The sequence below is a fragment of the Anabrus simplex genome, chromosome 1, assembly GCF_040414725.1.
Source record: "Anabrus simplex isolate iqAnaSimp1 chromosome 1, ASM4041472v1, whole genome shotgun sequence".
Classification (NCBI taxonomy): Eukaryota; Metazoa; Arthropoda; class Insecta; order Orthoptera; family Tettigoniidae; genus Anabrus; species Anabrus simplex.
Window position 1 is genome coordinate 383,504,146 of NC_090265.1, and position 20,014 is coordinate 383,524,159.

Genomic DNA, 20,014 nt, shown 5'->3' on the forward strand with positions numbered 1-20,014 from the left:
TTTTTTTCTCCGTTTTCTTTCTTACGTACACTGACTGACAGAGCAAATGCAACACCAAGAAGGAGTGGTTCGAAAGGGATGAAAGTTGGGAAAAAAACAGAGACGGCACGGACGAATAATTGATGTTTATTTCAAACCGATATGCAGGTTACACAATGCGCACGGCATCGACTCAGTAGGATGTAGGACCACCGCGAGCGGCGATGCACGCAGAAACACGTCGAGGTACAGAGTCAATAAGAGTGCGGATGGTGTCCTGAGGGATGGTTCTCCATTCTCTGTCATCCATTTGCCACAGTTGGTCGTCCGTACGAGGCTGGGGCAGAGTTTGCAAACGGCGTCCAATGAGATCCCACACGTGTTCGATTGGTGAGAGATCCGGAGAGTACGCTGGCCACGGAGGCATCTGTACACCTCGTAGAGCCTGTTGGGAGATGCGAGCAGTGTGTGGATGGACATTATCCTGCTGAAACAGAGCATTGGGCCACCGGCCGCAGCACATGCTGCACGTAGCGGTGGGCATTTAACGTGCCTTGAATACGTACTAGAGGTGACGTGGAATCATACGCAATAGCGCCCCAAACCATGATGCCGCGTTGTCTAGCGGTAGGGCGCTCCACAGTTACTGCCGGATTTGACCTTTCTCCACGCCGACGCCACACTCGTCTGCGGTGAATATCACTGACAGAACAGAAGCGTGACGCATCGGAGAACACGACGTTCCGCCATTCCCTCATCCAAGTCGCTCTAGCCCGGCACCATGCCAGGCGTGCACGTCTATGCTGTGGAGTCAATGGTAGTCTTATGAGCGGACGCCGGAAGTGCAGGCCTCCTTCAACCAATCGACGGGAAATTGTTCTGGTCGATATTGGAACAGCCAGGGTGTCTTGCACATGCTGAAGAATGGCGGTTGACGTGGCGTGCGGGGCTGCCACCGCTTGGCGGCGGATGCGCCGATCCTCGCGTGCTGACGTCACTTGGGGTGCGCCTGGACCCCTCGCACGTGCCATATGTCCCTGCGCCAACCATCTTCGCCACAGGCGCTGCACCGTGGACACATCCCTATGGGTATCGGCTGCGATTTGACGAAGCGACCAACCTGCCCTTCTCAGCCCGATCACCATACCCCTCGTAAAGTCGTCTCTCTGCTGGAAATGCCTCCGTTGACGGCGGCCTGGCATTCTTAGCTATACACGTGTCCTGTGGCACACGACAACACGTTCTACAATGACTGTCGGCTGAGAAATCACGGTACGAAGTGGGCCATTCGCCAACGCCGTGTCCCATTTATCGTTCGCTACGTGCGCAGCACAGCGGCGCATTTCACATCATGAGCATACCTCAGTGACGTCAGTCTACCCTGCAATTGGCATAAAGTTCTGACCACTCCTTCTTGGTGTTGCATTTGCTCTGTCAGTCAGTGTATAATATTGTCTTTCATTTCTGGGTTGTAGCCATTTGCTTTAGCAATTTGTTTTATTATTCTAATTTCTTTCAGTTTGTTTTCATTACTCAAGGGACGTACGTTTTCTTGTTTTCATTCCCCATCCTGAAGGGGTGGGGCGGGCCACCTAAAGGGTAACGCCCTCTCTCTGGCCAGGAGATTAGACGGGGTTGGGAAGAATTGAGAGAAGAGGGAGATGGGTAATAGCGGTTTGAATAAGTAAAGGAGATGAGTATAAGGACGTGTAGGGTATACAGCGCTTTATGGCAGATTTACAAAATAATACAAAGACATGTATAACAGAGATGCAAATAAGGGAAGATTTAACCAAAGTTGCAAGGGAAAAGGTGAAGTGCAAGGATGTGATAGAAGGAGGAGAAATTAACAGGAGAAGTGAGTAGGAGGCTGAGGAGGTGAGATGTTGGCGATGGTGGCGAAAAGTAGCGTGGTGGTTGTGGATAAGGTCGGATATGTGGACTAGGTGGTTGAGGCGGAGGTGTAGGTCGGGGACGGCGACGAGGTGTGGCAGGACGGGTTAAAGGTTGAGGAGGAGAACGAGACTGTTCATCCCGGTGGTGGCGGCCGTAGAGCTGTATACCATGGTGGATAAGTCGCTGAGCGTCGTGGAGTGTAGGAAGGTGGAGTCTCATTAAATACGTGGGTCCATCTGCGTTGAAGATCCGGAACGCTCGGCGCACTGGTAATCCTGCATGACGGAGTTCATGGACGATGTCTTCAGATGATATGCTAGGGTCCACACCGCAAACGACGCAACTGTAGGTTGTTGGGCTGTCGGATGGCGGCAGTGACGACGGTGGACGGGCCGTGTCTGCAGGCGCTTCGGTGGCATTTCCCTCGGCAGGTGGCTGAAGTAAGGTGCACTCGGGGCGAAGTTGGTCAGTGGTGGGAGAGATGGGCAGAGGAGATGCCATAAGGGGGAAAGGATGGGACATAACTGAAGTGGTTATAGGAATGTTGGAGGAGGTGTGAGCAGAAGTGGTGGTGGTTGTGGTGGAGCTAGACGACGAAGGATGGAACAGTGTTGTAGATGGAGGTGGCGCGGTTGCTACAGACAAATCGGCTGTGACAGACGTATCAGGTGTTTCGAGGAGTAGTTGAGCCATGATGTTCGGAGGAGTAGCTTCGACTCGGTGGAGATGGCGGTGAATGCATGCTCCATTATCTAGAAGGTTGAAGTAGTCGTCGGAAGAAGGAATATCAGGCGATGGGTCTGGTCCGGCGTAGAGTCTGGAGGCGGTATGGATGCCTGTTGAGCGGAGTTCCGTGTAGATGTCGTCATTGGAGAGAGCAGGATTGACATCACGGACGATAAGGGTGTACATGTTGGGGAGGCCGACTTCCGACTTGGTGCCAGCCTATATGCTTGATTACCGTCGGAAGGATGCAGTAGGTATAGTTGTGGTGTCACCCGACTTACAAAAAAAAGAACAGACGTTGCTGCGGGAAGATTGGAGTCCACTTGTAGAGGAGAGTGTGTCCTACTTAAGGGAAGTTTTAGTAATCTATTAATGTAGCTGTTGTAAGCTGCTTGTTTGTGAGTTCCTGGGTGGTTGGAATTTTTATTGATGGTGATGATGGCCTGTGTGGGTTTCCTAAAAATATCGAAATCTATCCTATTGTTGTTTTTTGTTAATGTGAGGTCCAAGAAATTTAACTTTTTATCGATTTCTTTCTCCCTAGTGAATTTAATGTGCTGTCAAGCAAATTCAAACAACCCAGAAATGTTTCAGGAGTAATGAGGTCTCCATTTAAAAATACTACCGTGTCGTCAACAAAACGGACCATAATTTTATTTCTTTCTGATATGTGTTCAAGATAGTTTTCTCAAGATTATTTAAATAAATATTGGCTAAGAAACCTGATAGTGGACCTCCCATTGGTAAACCTGTTTTGTTGACGACGCGGTAGTATCATGTGCTTCCAACGAAACCTTGAGGTGACGTAACATCAGGTGCTTGCAGCGCGGTTCCGTAGTTACAGCTGGACGTTTGTTAGTACTCGACCAACAGCTTGAGCACGAGGAAAAGCCAGCCCTCCATATGGTATGTCCATACCTTTTACAACAACATTGTAAGTTTATAAGTATAAATTTTATAATTTTACACTTTTTTTCTTCTTATTTTTACAGTTGATGTCAACAGGGCTAAAATTTAAACTCATTTTAACTCATTTTGACGACACACTTATGTGAAATTTAAATTTAAATTTTAACACTGATGATGGACCTTAGTGTCGGAAAACCGGTTATGTTTTAATAAAGTGTGTGCTGATACGACTGTATATAACCAATAATAATAATAATAATAATAATAATAATAATAATAATAATAATAATAATAATAATAATAAAATAACTACATCAGCACTGTCAAGAAATGGCTTTGATATTTTATAATGATTATGATATGTCATTAGTCAATTTGAAGTAAAGTGAATAGGGTAGCGAATCTCTTCATGCATAACTGTGATGATGATCATCATCATCATGATAATGCTTATGCTTGTTGTTTAAAGGAGCCTAACATCTAGGTCATCGGCTCATGTGTCCTGTATAACTGTTGAGAGTGCGCTCATTCTCAATTATGTCTGCAAGGTCGCAGTGCCAAGTTATGGACATGTTCCAGTTTCCTTCATGAGGAAGGTGCGCCGTACAGCTCATTGGAACGGTCAGCGCTATTAGATGCCGTCCTCGGAGGCCTGGGTTCGATTATCTGTACGCCAGTAATTTATGTTTGGCAGGAGGGTTAGCAGGTGGTCGAAACAGGTAAATGAGGCTCACCCCCGAGGAGTACCTGAAAAGACCTGTATAAACTCGGGGCATGGACACGAATTTACGCTTAGTATCTAGGATACACATTAAACCACAAAAAAAAAGCGCATGGCGCAACAGCCCCGAAGGGCCATGGCCTACCAGGCGACCGCTGCTCAGCCCAAAGGCCTGCATATTATGAGGTGTCGAAATTGTAATCACGTAGGCTGAGTGGACCTCAAACCAGCCCTCAGATCCAGGTAAAAATCCGTGACCTGGCTGGGAATCGAACCCAAGGAGAGGCAGGCACGCTACCCCTTACACCGCGGGGTCGGCCTAGAATACGCATACGTAACTTATTTCTTTCTCCTTCTGGAGAACCCTCATTAATTGGGTCGGTAAAGTTAAAATTCTTATAGAGAAATAACGACAAATTGCATGCTGATCTTAAGTGAAAGAATTTGGATAGAAATTCAAGTCCATTAAGGCTACTCGTGTTCACGTATCTACGAATTAATGCTAGCCGAGTAATTACTTGAGTTCTGTACATCTCGAAGATTCGGCATAAAGTAGAACAAGTTCCTCAGAGAGTCTGAGACTCAGCATAAATATAGCTTAATCACGTGCATAATTATAGTGCAACTGACTTTTGAGAAAACTTTCGCAACCTCACCCAGGACTGCTCTCTACAAAATGACTTTGAAAACTAAACGGAACAAATATATACATTAGTTATACTTTATTAGTTTCGTGGAGACACCGACGTACATCCCGACAGAACCTTGGTGGAGGTAAAATGTATGTGACGATATGTCAACGGCCGAGAGAAGGGAGTAAATACGGTATGTTTACGTATATTTCATTTTTTTATTCACTTCTGAAGATCTCTCATTAACTAGGTATGTAACGTTAAAGGACAGGCAGCCGTAGTATCGGCCAACAGAGACTTTGAAGTATCGCCGATGACCTGGATGCTAGGCTCTTTACAAGAACAACAATCACCACCACCACCACCACCACCACCACCACCACCACCACCACCACCATCATCATCATCATCATCATCATCATCATCACCAGGCTCCTAAATACACGGATAAAGCTAGAAATAGCACTGGAGCAATGTTTTTGGCAAAGAGAAGTGACTACTAAACTACTGACGAAGACATGTTTTCCAGCTAGAACTGTGTTTGTGTAGATGCTGTCTGGCTGGTAAAAAGCATCCCTATTTGCAGTTACAGTGACTATTTTCTCCAAACCGGGCGAGTTGGCCGTGCAGTTAGAGGCGCGCAGCTGTGAGCTTGCATCCGGGAGATAGTGGGTTCGAACCCCGCTGTCGGCAGCTCTGAAGATGGTTTTCCGTGGTTTCCCATTTTCACACTAGGCAAATGCCGGGGATGTACCTTAATTAAGGCCACGGCCGCTTCCTTCCCACTCCTAAGCCTTTCCTATCCCATCGTCGGCATAAGACCTATCTGGGTCGGTGTGACATAAAACAAATTGTAAAAAAAGATTCTTCAAAAGCACGAATTTGTTGAAATTAATACAAACAAAAGCACATTTTCGTGCGCATTATTTGCACTCAGTAACAACTAGATTGAAATGAAACTGATTTGAACTCTTTTTTCACGGATACAAAATTAGAAAAAGAAAAGCAACAGTGTATTGTTCAAACAGCTTTTTAACTTAAACTGAGCAAACATCTCAAACCACACCTATGAAGTTTCATTGACAGCCCTCAGTGTGTTGATTCGAAGTTTCATAACCAGTCCCCAGTCTGGAAAGCGCTCGAAGTCAATTTATGCTGAAGTATAGACTGGCGGACTTTATCGACTTGGCAGATTTTACGTATGTGGTGGTGGAGTTTACACCATTTCAGTTGGGTAATTATATGACAGTGCCGTTATTTATTAACTCCTCCGGCTGTATGGGGTTCTGCAAAATCGATTATGTCCTAGCATGTTCAAAATATTTTGTACAACTGGGAGTGCAGAACGGTACTCGATTCTTTGTTATAATAATGGATATAATTATTTTAGTAAGATAAAGAGGCAAAATGAGCATGTCTTCTTAAGGAAACAAAATGTCACATAAATAACAGGCTTTAAGACAAGGAGAAAGACATACATGTTGAAACAAGAGGAGGAACCAGACGAGCGGTGGGAGGTTATCGCGCAACGATCGAAGAGGGGCAACAAGACTAATGTCCTTGGGGAGTACGGTATAGTGATCCCTGTAAAATTCTCAACCCATTGTCGTCACCACTCAGTACGCTGGTGGAACTAGTGAAGGCACCTCCGTCAGCAACGACTCCATCAAGTTCTCGAGGTATGATGAAGAATTCTCATAATAATAATAATAATAATAATAATAATAATAATAATAATAATAATAATAATAATAATAATAATAATAATAATAATATACCGGGCGAGTTGGCCGTGCGCGTAGAGGCGGCTGTGAGCTTGCATCCGGGAGATAGTAGGTTCGAATCCCACTATCGGCAGCCCTGAAAATGGTTTTCCGTGGTTTCCCATTTTCACACCAGGCAAATGCTGGGGCTGTACCTTAATTAAGGCCACGGCCGCTTCCTTCCAACTCCTTGGTCTTTCCTATCCCATCGTCGCCATAAGACCTATCTGTGTCGGTGCGACGTAAAGCCCATAGAAATAATAATAATAATAATAATAATAATAATAATAATAATAATAATAATAATAATAATAATAATAATAATAATAATATAGGTAGGGTAAGTGGCTCAAACAATGATTTCTGAGCCCGAGCTGGCGGGTTCAATCACGGTTCAGTCCGCTCGTATTTAAAGGTGCTTTGTAGGGCAAAATTCCGGCACCTTGGCGTCTCCAAAAACCGTAAAAAGTAGGTAATGAGACTTATAATAATAATAATAATAATAATAATAATAATAATAATAATAATAATAATAATAATACGAGTTAAGTGTCCCTTAAATTATTATTGTCGTAAAAGACCACCATTTTACCATGAAGCACGGGTCAGTAAATCTACTGACGCGGATCTTACACAATTATAGAACAACTAGCTGATGTACCCGTGCTTCGTTGCGGAATTCTACATCTATATAAATCTATCTATATAAATAAAATTGTTTCTGTTTGTCTGTTTGTCTGTCTGTTTGTCTGTTCCACCATCACGTCGAAACGGCTGGATAGATCTCAACCAAACTTCATATTTAGAGTATACTGACCCCGGGGAAGGTTTCGATATGCATATCATTTTAAAATCTTTGAAAAGACGGGGGTTTTATAGGAAAAACGGTTTTCCTCCATTTTCTCTTATACTATTACTAGCGAATGTACCCGTGCTTCGCTACGGTATTCTACATTGTATTCGAATATCGAAGTAAATAGTGTACATGCAGTAAATAAGATAGTTTTAAAATTGCATGTCTCTTAAAGTGTTCTCGAGAAGAAGCATGGAGAGGTCCCCGTACGTTTCCAATGTAAAGTGTTTGTTACGGATTTGTGATATAACGGCAGGCTCACTTGCCTACTGGCATTCACAATCAGGTTGGGAAGTTTACATTATAATTGCAGGCCCCATTGCCTACTATGCGGACAGAATCGATTTGGGGAGTTTTCGTTAAAATGGCAGCCCCCCTTTCCTACCTCCAGACAGATTACAGTTTTTATTATAATTGCAGGCAATTACCCTACTATCACTCGAAATTGAGTTGTGCAGTTATCATTATAATGACAGGCCCCTTTTCCTACTGCCAGCCAGCGTACTGCCAGTCACACCAAGTTGGTGAGTTTCCATCAAAATAGCAGGCCACTATGCCTAATGCCAGTCACATTTTAGATGAGTACATTTCTTTATAATGGCGGGCACCCTTGCCTACTGCCAAACACAATCGGGTAGGGGAGTTTTAAACAAAACTGCATGCTCACTTACCTTCTGCAAGTCAAATCGAGAAGGGAGCTATTCATTACAATTGTAGGCCTTCCTTACTAATGACAGTTACACAGGAGTTGGAGAAGGAACCCTTTCCTACTGCCAGTCAAAGTCGGTGTGGGGAGTACTGATTACAATAGCAGACCGACCCTTTCTCGATCGCTAAATCGACATCAGTGAATATATATAGATCGACATACGAAAGTATATGCGTGTTTACAATATTGAAGACCTTCATTTACAGATTAACTGCTACTAAACGTACGTCATATCGACAAAGGATTATACCATAAGACACGCCGGATTTAGTGGCCTAAATGGCTGGTCCAATGATATGTCATCTATTCTTGGGTCAGATTTAGAAACGTGGAACAGGGTAAAGGTTTTGTAAGATCATCTCACATTACATTACTTTTCGGATAATAATGTGACAGGTACATACGTAGCATTTGGCTCACATATGGCTACTGAGTGGGCCAATTTTCGTGAAGAGTTTGATGATTCTGTATTTCATATAAGTAATTGAAAGTATGAATAATGCATGTGAAAATTCCAAATTGACTTAACATCGATTAATAGAGAAAAATCAAACGTAAAAGGGATACAGATACGGCATAAAGTCATAAGACCAAGGTTGTAGATCATTCCAAATTGAACGGAGATTGTGCAATCCGTTACGTGATAGGAATTTCCGAAGGTCTGCACCATCATTAAAATTGCCTGCATATTTCGATATTCTTCGGGGATAAAAAATGAAAAATTTAATGATATAGGATTTTTCATTCGTTACAGGCTAAATTGTCAAATTTCAATTATCTTCTTATTCTTCTGGCAGATTATGCCACAATGTGGATTTTGGGCGAGGCGGGTAAAAATTAGGACTTTCAGGAAATAAAAAATTATGGAGATTGTTATTATTACCCCTTAAACGGAAAGCTGTACGAAAATTTCGCCAAAATAGTCAGTGTAGAGGTACACAGTCGTTACGATTTGATTTATATAGATAAGGAATCTGCTCCATGTAAAACACCTTTTGGGCTATGTCCGCTGGACTTAACCTGCAAAAGTGACCATTCATGATATCTCCCTTATTAATCCTCCTGACGAAAAAATGCACATGAAAAAAAAAGGTTTAGAGGTGGAATTCCATCAGGTTTGGTCGATTTCCAGTCAGGTTGGTCTTGTTCTGTATATATTGTGGAAGAGTAAAATCACCATTTCGGTTCCTTATAAACCGCCAGTCCATTCCGGAACATGAAATGTTATTTAGGTTTAAAACCTACCTTTGGACAGGTGGATGCTAAATATAAATTTTGTTTCGAATGTCTTCAGTAGTTTTCAAGTTGTAAGGAATACGCTTTACACGCACCCGCTCGTGAGTTAAGTCCGATGGGACTTGTACAGAAAAACGGTCCTTTAATGATATCTCCCTTATTGATCCTCGTATCGAAATGATGCACATGAGAAAAAAAGGTTTAGACATTAATTTCTACCAAGGTAGGTAGACTTCCATAAACTTTTGTTGTGTATATTTTTTGGAAGTGCAAAATCACTGTTTCGGTTTCGTATAAACCCCCAGTTAGTTCAGGGATTTAGAAACAATATTTGCCCTGAAACCTATCAAGGACAGGTGTATTCTAAATACGAATCTTGGTGGAAATGCATCCAGTAGTTTCTAGCATTCACGTACATACGGCGTAATTAAGGAAGAAAATAATACAGTTAAGAATGTTGAAACTAATAGAAAATGGATTATAACTGAGGACAGCCGGATAACGACAAATAAATAAATGCCGTGAGTTATGGATATAATAAAGCGCTAACAGAGGAGAAATTTAGGTTCAGTGATTCTTAGGTAAACAAATATGAAGATGACTAATGGTGTTATTACTTAATCTATTCGAGGGCGGTTATAACCTCCAACGATATTCCGCCAATATCCCGCAGATGAGCCGATTGATGCCTCTTGCCATCTACCCAAGGAACAACCACGAATTTAAAAGCATGATGAGGAAAATGGCAATACGTTACTTCCCTACTGGCATGCAGTCAGAGACGTTGCCATGGTAACCTGTAGGTTCGTTGTCGGTCTGTCGGTCACTAAATGCAGAGCATGATACCAGCAGAAAATTGTAAATTTCTCCGTCATGTGAAGAGTAAGGTAAATTATGAACATAACGAAAGTTGTTTATAATGAAGAGACGTTTCACGTACGGTAAACGAAGTTTACAGAAAATCAATAGTATAAGAGAAAATAGAGGAAAACCACTGTGGTTTTCCTATAAACACCCCGTCTATTCAAAGATTTTAAAATTATATGCATATCGGAACCTTTCCTGGGATGAGTATACTCTAAATATGAAGTTTGGCTGAGATCTATCCAGCCGTTTCGACGTGATGGTGGGAAAACCACTCTGGTTTTCCTATAAACCCCCGTCTATTCAAGGATTTTAAAATGGTATGCATATCTAAACCTTCCCGGGATTAGTATACTCTAAATACAATGTTTGGTTGAGATCCATCCAGCCGTTTCGACGTGATGGTGGAAAAACCATTCTGATTTTCCTATAAACCCCCCATATATTCAAATATTTTAAAATGATATGCATATGGAAAACTTCCCCGCGATGAGTATCCTCTAAATATGAAGTTTGGTTAAGATCTATCCAGCCGTTTCGACGTGATGGTGGGAAAACCACTCTGGTTTTCCTATAAACCCCCCGTCTATTCAAGGATTTTAAAATGATATGCATATCTAAACCTTCCCCGGGATTGGTATACTCTAAATACAATGTTTGGTTGAGATCCATCCAGCCGTTTCGACGTGATGGTGGAAAAACCATTCTGATTTTCCTATAAACCCCCCATATATTCAAATATTTTAAAATGATATGCATATGGAAAACTTCCCCGCGATGAGTATCCTCAAAATATGAAGTTTGGTTGAGATCTATCCAGCCGTTTCGACGTGATGGTGGAAAAACCATTCTGGTTTTCCTATAAACCCCCTGTCTATTCAAGGATTTTAAAATGATATGCATATCAAAACCTTCTCCGGGATGAGTATACCCTAAATATGAAGTTTGGTTGAGATCTATCCAGCCGTTTCGACGTGATGGTGGAACAGACAAACAGACAGACAAACAGAAACAATTTTATTTATATAGATTTTTACACTCGTTCTTCACCCCCTTTCCATCCCCGCCCAAAGGAGTCCTATGAGTGCCTTACACAACAGTATATTTTTTTCCCAGATATTAAGTCTTATTTGTACCTATTTTGGTTGACAGCTATGCCCAAACGTACATGCATAATCTCACTGCTCTAGAATCCTGGAGCTGACGTTGCCATGGTTACGGCAGTTCATTTCTTTATCCGATTCCTAGAGCAGGGGTAGTGTGGTGCCAATATCTCCGTAACGGTTGGTTTTAGGGCCTTAAAACATGGTTTTCGGGCCCGTAGGGCTTACCGAGTTTTGTTCTTTGCGTCAAGAGGATTAAATTGAGCTTTGTCTCGTCCTTATACGACAAATTCGATATTTTGCCTATAATAGTATAAGAGAAAATGGAGGAAAACCGTTTTTCCTATAAAACCCCCGTCTTTTCAAAGATTTTAAAATGATATGCATATCGAAACCTTCCCCGGGGTCAGTATACTCTAAATATGAAGTTTGGTTGAGATCTATCCAGCCGTTTCGACGTGATGGTGGAACAGACAAACAGACAGACAAACAGACAAACAGAAACAATTTTATTTATATAGATAGATAGGCAAAATATCGAATTTGTCGTATAAGGACGAGACAAAGCTCAATCTAATCCTCTTGACGCAAAGAACAAAACTCGGTAAGCCCTACGGGCCCGAAAACCATGTTTTAAGGCCCTAAAACCAACCGTTACGGAGATATTGGCACCACACTACCCCTGCTCTAGGAATCGGATAAAGAAATGAACTGCCAAAACCATGGCAACGTCAGCTCCAGGATTCTAGAGCAGTGAGATTATGCATGTACGTTTGGGCATAGCTGTCAACCAAAATAGGTACAAATAAGACTTAATATCTGGGAAAAAAATATACTGTTGTGTAAGGGACTCATAGGACTCCTTTGGGCGGGGATGGAAAGGGGGTGAAGAACGAGTGTAAAAATCTATATAAATAAAATTGTTTCTGTTTGTCTGTCTGTTTGTCTGTTCCACCATCACGTCGAAACGGCTGGATAGATCTCAACCAAACTTCATATTTAGGGTATACTCATCCCGGAGAAGGTTTTGATATGCATATCATTTTAAAATCCTTGAATAGACAGGGGGTTTATAGGAAAACCAGAATGGTTTTTCCACCATCACGTCGAAACGGCTAGATAGATCTCAACCAAACTTCATATTTATAGGATACTCATCGCGGGGAAGTTTTCCATATGCATATCATTTTAAAATATTTGAATATATGGGGGGTTTATAGGAAAATCAGAATGGTTTTTCCACCATCACGTCGAAACGGCTGGATGGATCTCAACCAAACATTGTATTTAGAGTATACTAATCCCGGGGAAGGTTTAGATATGCATATCATTTTAAAATCCTTGAATAGACGGGGGGTTTATAGGAAAACCAGAGTGGTTTTCCCACCATCACGTCGAAACGGCTGGATAGATCTCAGCCAAACTTCATATTTAGAGTATACTCATCCCAGGAAAGGTTCCGATATGCATATAATTTTAAAATCTTTGAATAGACGGGGTGTTTATAGGAAAACCACAGTGGTTTTCCTCTATTTTCTCTTATACTATTGATTTTCTGTAAACTTCGTTTACCGTACGTGAAACGTCTCTTCATTATAAACAACTTTCGTTATGTTCATAATTTACCTTACTCTTCACATGACGGAGAAATTTACAATTTTCTGCTGGTATCATGCTCTGCATTTAGTGACCGACAGACCGACAACGAACCTACAGGTTACCATGGCAACGTCTCTGACTGCATGCCAGCAGGGAAGTAACGTATTGCCATTTTCCTCATCATGCTTTTAAATTCGTGGTTGTTCCTTGGGTAGATGGCAAGAGAGGCATCAATCGGCTCATCTGCGGGATATTGGCGGAATATCGTTGGAGGTTATAACCGCCCTCGAATAGATTAAGTAATAACACCATTAGTCATCTTCATATTTGTTTACCTAAGAATCACTGAACCTAAATTTCTCCTCTGTTAGCGCTTTATTATATCCATAACTCACGGCATTTATTTATTTGTCGTTATCCGGCTGTCCTCAGTTATAATCCATTTTCTATTAGTTTCAACATTCTTAACTGTATTATTTTCTTCCTTAATTACGCCGTATGTACGTGAATGCTAGAAACTACTGGATGCATTTCCACCAAGATTCGTATTTAGAATACACCTGTCCTTGATAGGTTTCAGGGCAAATATTGTTTCTAAATCCCTGAACTAACTGGGGGTTTATACGAAACCGAAACAGTGATTTTGCACTTCCAAAAAATATACACAACAAAAGTTTATGGAAGTCTACCTACCTTGGTAGAAATTAATGTCTAAACCTTTTTTTCTCATGTGCATCATTTCGATACGAGGATCAATAAGGGAGATATCATTAAAGGACCGTTTTTCTGTACAAGTCCCATCGGACTTAACTCACGAGCGGGTGCGTGTAAAGCGTATTCCTTACAACTTGAAAACTACTGAAGACATTCGAAACAAAATTTATATTTAGCATCCACCTGTCCAAAGGTAGGTTTTAAACCTAAATAACATTTCATGTTCCGGAATGGACTGGCGGTTTATAAGGAACCGAAATGGTGATTTTACTCTTCCACAATATATACAGAACAAGACCAACCTGACTGGAAATCGACCAAACCTGATGGAATTCCACCTCTAAACCTTTTTTTTTCATGTGCATTTTTTCGTCAGGAGGATTAATAAGGGAGATATCATGAATGGTCACTTTTGCAGGTTAAGTCCAGCGGACATAGCCCAAAAGGTGTTTTACATGGAGCAGATTCCTTATCTATATAAATCAAATCGTAACGACTGTGTACCTCTACACTGACTATTTTGGCGAAATTTTCGTACAGCTTTCCGTTTAAGGGGTAATAATAACAATCTCCATAATTTTTGATTTCCTGAAAGTCCTAATTTTTACCCGCCTCGCCCAAAATCCACATTGTGGCATAATCTGCCAGAAGAATAAGAAGATAATTGAAATTTGACAATTTAGCCCGTAACGAATGAAAAATCCTATATCATTAAATTTTTCATTTTTTATCCCCGAAGAATATCGAAATATGCAGGCAATTTTAATGATGGTGCAGACCTTCGGAAATTCCTATCACGTAACGGATTGCACAATCTCCGTTCAATTTGGAATGATCTACAACCTTGGTCTTATGACTTTATGCCGTATCTGTATCCCTTTTACGTTTGATTTTTCTCTATTAATCGATGTTAAGTCAATTTGGAATTTTCACATGCATTATTCATACTTTCAATTACTTATATGAAATACAGAATCATCAAACTCTTCACGAAAATTGGCCCACTCAGTAGCCATATGTGAGCCAAATGCTACGTATGTACCTGTCACATTATTATCCGAAAAGTAATGTAATGTGAGATGATCTTACAAAACCTTTACCCTGTTCCACGTTTCTAAATCTGACCCAAGAATAGATGACATATCATTGGACCAGCCATTTAGGCCACTAAATCCGGCGTGTCTTATGGTATAATCCTTTGTCGATATGACGTACGTTTAGTAGCAGTTAATCTGTAAATGAAGGTCTTCAATATTGTAAACACGCATATACTTTCGTATGTCGATCTATATATATTCACTGATGTCGATTTAGCGATCGAGAAAGGGTCGGTCTGCTATTGTAATCGGTACTCCCCACACCGACTTTGACTGGCAGTAGGAAAGGGTTCCTTCTCCAACTCCTGTGTAACTGTCATTAGTAAGGAAGGCCTACAATTGTAATGAATAGTTCCCTTCTCGATTTGACTTGCAGAAGGTAAGTGAGCATGCAGTTTTGTTTAAAACTCCCCTACCCGATTGTGTTTGGCAGTAGGCAAGGGTGCCCGCCATTATAAAGAAATGTACTCATCTAAAATGTGACTGGCATTAGGCATAGTGGCCTGCTATTTTGATGGAAACTCACCAACTTGGTGTGACTGGCAGTACGCTGGCTGGCAGTAGGAAAAGGGGCCTGTCATTATAATGATAACTGCACAACTCAATTTCGAGTGATAGTAGGGTAATTGCCTGCCATTATAATGAAAACTGTAATCTGTCTGGAGGTAGGAAAGGGGGGCTGCCATTTTAACGAAAACTCCCCAAATCGATTCTGTCCGCATAGTAGGCAATGGGGCCTGCAATTATAATGTAAACTTCCCAACCTGATTGTGAATGCCAGTAGGCAAGTGAGCCTGCCGTTATATCACAAATCCGTAACAAACACTTTACATTGGAAACGTACGGGGACCTCCCCATGCTCTTTCTCGGATAACGCTAAGAGACATGCAATTTTAAAACTATCTTATTTACTGCATGTACACTATTTACTTCGATATTCGAATACAATGTAGAATACCGTAGCGAAGCACGGGTACATTCGCTAGTTGTATATAGAATTCTAGATGAAGTAATGTACACGTTGTGAGTAAGACTTTATTAAATTGCATAGTTCTTAGCGTTACCCCAGAAACACGGCAGGGAAGACGCCATACGTCGCTTCTCATGTGAAGATCGGGTTAGGGAATTTTCATTGCAATGTCAGGACACCTTGTGTACTGCCAGTTACAATCGAGTTGGGCAGTTTTCACTACAATGGCAGACACTCATTCTCCACCACCCTTTTTACATCCTCAGAAAGACCGTCTCTGTGGTTTTACCAAGTATTAAAGGATCCATTACCGAGCTCGATAGCTGCAGTCGCTTAAGTGCGGCCAGTATCCAGTATTCGGGAGACAGTAGGTTCGAACCCCACTGTCGGCAGCCCTGAAGATGGTTTTCCGTGGTTTCCCATTTTCACACCAGGCAAATGCTGGGGCTGTACCTTCCCACTCCTAGCCCTTTCCTCTCCCATCGTCGCCATAAGACCTATCTGTGTCGGTGCGACGTAAAGCAACTAGCAAAAAGGATCCATCAATGAGCAGAAAACTAACATGACAGCAATATTAATAAAACGGTTATTAATAGACCTACAGGTCTGTGCAAGTACAAATTCAACTGAAAAATTAATTAATTATGAATATTACTGCTTTATTGTTGGAATATGTAAGGGGTAATTGGCCTGAGTATAGATTTCGTGTTAAATGACCTCCTAAAGACCAGTGTATTTCCAAGACAAATCGTTAAAATTTGTATAACAACTTTGATAATGTAAAGAATCAGGAAGACTGCGATTGAGCAACAGTTAAAACGATCTTTATATTATATTATATTATATTATATTATATTATATTATATTATATTATATTATATTATATTATATTATATTATATTTCTTCTTCTTAATCTGGTTACCCTCCAGGGTCGGTTTTCCCCTCGGACTCAGCGAGGGATCCCACCTCTACCGCCTCAAGGGCAGTGTCTTGGAGCTTCAAACTCTGGGTCGGGGGATACAACTGGTGAGGATGACCAGTATCTCGCCCAGACAGCCTTACCTGCTTTGCTGAACAGGGGCCTTGTGGGGGGGGATGGGAAGATTGGAAGGGATAGACAAGGAAGTGGGAAGAAAGCGGCCGTGGCCTTAAGTTAGGTACCATCGCGGCATTTGCCTGGAGGAGAAGTGGGAAACCACGGAAAACCACTTCCAGGATGGCTCAGGTCGGAATCGAACTTACCTCTACTCAGTGGACCCCGCTCCAGCTCTCGTACCACATTTCAAATTTCGTGGCAGAGTCGGGAATCGAACTCGGGCCTCCGGGGTTGGCAGCTAATCACACCAACCACTACACCACAGAGGCGAATGGGGTCTATATCATGAGACAAAATTAGATTCAAAGCACAAACGGCTTAGTGTAAATTGATTGGCCTTCACTGATAACATAGCAATCCTCCCTGGAAGTACAGAGACTGGCTTAGAACAAATCGTATGTATAAGAATAAGGGTCTAAGAGAGAAAAATGAAGAAAAATGCTGTTTGTTATGTCGAGAATTAATGTAGGAGGCACATTTGTTGAAAGTATGTATTGACACAGAATCACTTCAAATCAATTACCTGGCTAGTGGTGATAAAGCAAAAATAGAACAAGGGAAATAATTTTATACAGTTATAAAATTGTTAAACAAAAAACGGATCGCACCGGGTAGGACAGCAAATTTTTCGAAATGGTAAAAAATATGTGGCAAAAGGCAATCAAAGAAAGCAAGCACAAAGTCAACTTTTAATATAATGGTTGTATTGTTGTCGTTGTCGTTTAAGGTAACTATGTGTTAATTGCACGTAAACTTGCTTAGGTTACAATAGATGAAATATTTCTTCCTCAGCTGCTAGGGTTCCGTAGCTGTAGACTGAGAGCATACATTTATTGATACATTGTTCATCTTCTTCATGTGTTTACTCTCCAGGGTCGGTTTTTCCCTCAGAGTCAGCGAGGGATCCCACCTCTACCGCCGATGAAACTGGGGAGAATGACCAGTACCTCGCCCAGGCGGCCTCACCTGCTACGCTGAACAGGGGCCTTGTGGAGGGATGGGAAGTTTGGAAGGGACAGGCAAGGAAGAGGGAAGGAAGCGGCCGTGGCCTTAAGTTAGGTACCATTCCGGCATTTGCCTGGAGGAGAAGTGGGAAACCACAGAAAACCACTTCCAGGATGGCTGAGGTGGGAATCGAACCCACCTCTACTCAGTTGACCTCCCAATGCTGAGTGGATCCCGTTCCAGCCCTCGTACCACTTTTTAAATTTTCGTGGCAGAGCCGGGAATGGAACCCGGGCCTCCGGGGGTGGCAGCTAATCACACTAACCGCTACACCACAGAGGCGGACAAGGAAAAACTACTATGCACAATTTCGCGCCAAATACTAAGGATCATTCTGCAAACATGTGATTTATTGCGCCTCGAAATAATACAGGTACCCGTAATACGATTGAATGAATAGGTTATGCCGGTCACTCCGTGTGAGATTTTTGCTGAACAAAGTGGAGGCGGGATAGAATTTTCTCTGGGTGCTCCGGTTTTTCCTGTCATATTTAATTCCCGCAACACTCCCCAATGTCATTTCATTTCATCTGTCAGCCATTAATCATTGCCCCAGACGTGTGCGACAGGCTTCGGCAGCCAGCATAATCCCTATCCTCGCCGCTAGATGGGGGCTTCATTCATTCAATTCCTGACCCGGTCGGATGACTGGAAACAGGCTGTGGATTTTCATTTTTTCACTTCTTTGGTATTGGCTATGCTCTGATTTGGCGTCTTTCTCCTAAGGGTCGATGGGGAAAGGATTGGGAAAGAAATCGGCCTTGGTCTTTTATTAAGGTACCGTCCCGGCATTTTCCTGGTGGTGAAAATGGGAAACCAAGGAAAACCATTTCCAGGACGGACAGCATAGGATTCGAATCAACAACTCCCCGAGTCCAACGCACGCAAATAATAATCCACACCTACCAGGTCACATCACAGCACTTATTAATTTCCTGAAAATGTATTCCTATGAAGGGTACGTTGAATTGTTGCTAATTTATGGAGACGGTATGGTCGAATTAATATGTATGCCACGTGCTCCGTAATGGTAAAATGTTAAATGAACACTGTAAAGTGGTCAACATTTCGAACACTTGTTACTCTGATTATGCAGAGCACCCTACTTCCTACCTACAGACGATCATGTAGCAGTCCAACCTGGCTATGAAACATCGGATAAAAACGATCCTTTTCAGGATCAAATAAAAATTCACTCTTTGGAACAGGATGAGTCCGCCTTTGTGGTGTAGTGGTTAGTGTGATTAGCTGCCATCCCCGGAAGCCCGGGTTCGATTCCCGGCTCTGCCACGAAAATTTGAAAAGTGGTACGAGGGCTGGAACGGGGTCAACTCAGCCTCAGGAGGTCAGCTGAGTAGAGGTGGGTTCGATTCCCACCTCAGCCATCCTGGAAGTGGTTTTCCGTGGTTTCCTACTTCTCCTCCAGGCAAATGCCGGGATGGTACCTAAGTTAAGGCCACGGCCGCTTCCTTCCCTCATCCTCGTCTATCCCATCCAATCTTCCCATCCCCCACCAAGGCCCCTGTGCAGCATAGCAGGTGAGGCCACCTGGGCAAGGTACTGGTCATCCTCCCCAGTTGTGTCCCCTGACCCAGAGTCTGAAGCTTCAGGACACTGCCCTTGAGGTGGTAGAAATGGGATCCCTCGCTGAGTCCGAGGGAAAAACCAATCCTGGAGGGTAAGTAGAACAAGGAACAGGATGATATGCGGCCATATTACAGTCACTGTAAACGGCGTTATTCGAAAGAAAGAAAAAAGAACGTGTACCAGCCTGCGGATCGAACCTACTGCCACACAGCAGCAATGCGTGATGTAACCACCTTAGCTACCGCAAGCTGCAGTGCGTTGTAAGGACTCTGTAGTCCTCATAGACACTTTCTATCCAAACGTAAGATAGTGTTAATCGCAGCTGTGTGCGTTTTACACATTCATTATAATTCAAGTAATAGAAATAACACTGCCGTTAATGATTTCTACCATATTCGCGAGCATTATATAAACGGTATGGTTGTACTAAGGCCATAAAGAAACAGGTACTAATATTTTTCAGATGACTGCGATATACGCGTTAGTTGGGTTATCTACCTCCAATAAATAAGGGGCTGGTGATCCACCTGGTATATAACAATGTTAACGTCTAG

The 20,014-nt window shown here is 42.3% G+C and overlaps 1 protein-coding gene across 2 annotated transcripts in view; it reads left to right on the forward strand.

Moving 5' to 3' along the window:
- The first annotated feature begins 2,787 nt into the window (after positions 1 to 2,787).
- LOC136856816 (putative fatty acyl-CoA reductase CG5065) overlaps positions 2,788 to 20,014 on the forward strand; it is a 220,612-nt gene continuing 203,385 nt past the window's right edge. Inside the window, exon 1 of one of the 2 annotated variants that reach the window (XM_067134952.2) lies at positions 2,788 to 2,851. The gene's annotated coding sequence lies outside the window, so the exon portion shown is untranslated. Of the gene's footprint in view, positions 2,852 to 3,451; positions 3,508 to 20,014 lie in introns of those variants that run through there. The other variant, XM_068224972.1, reaches the window with a different exon arrangement.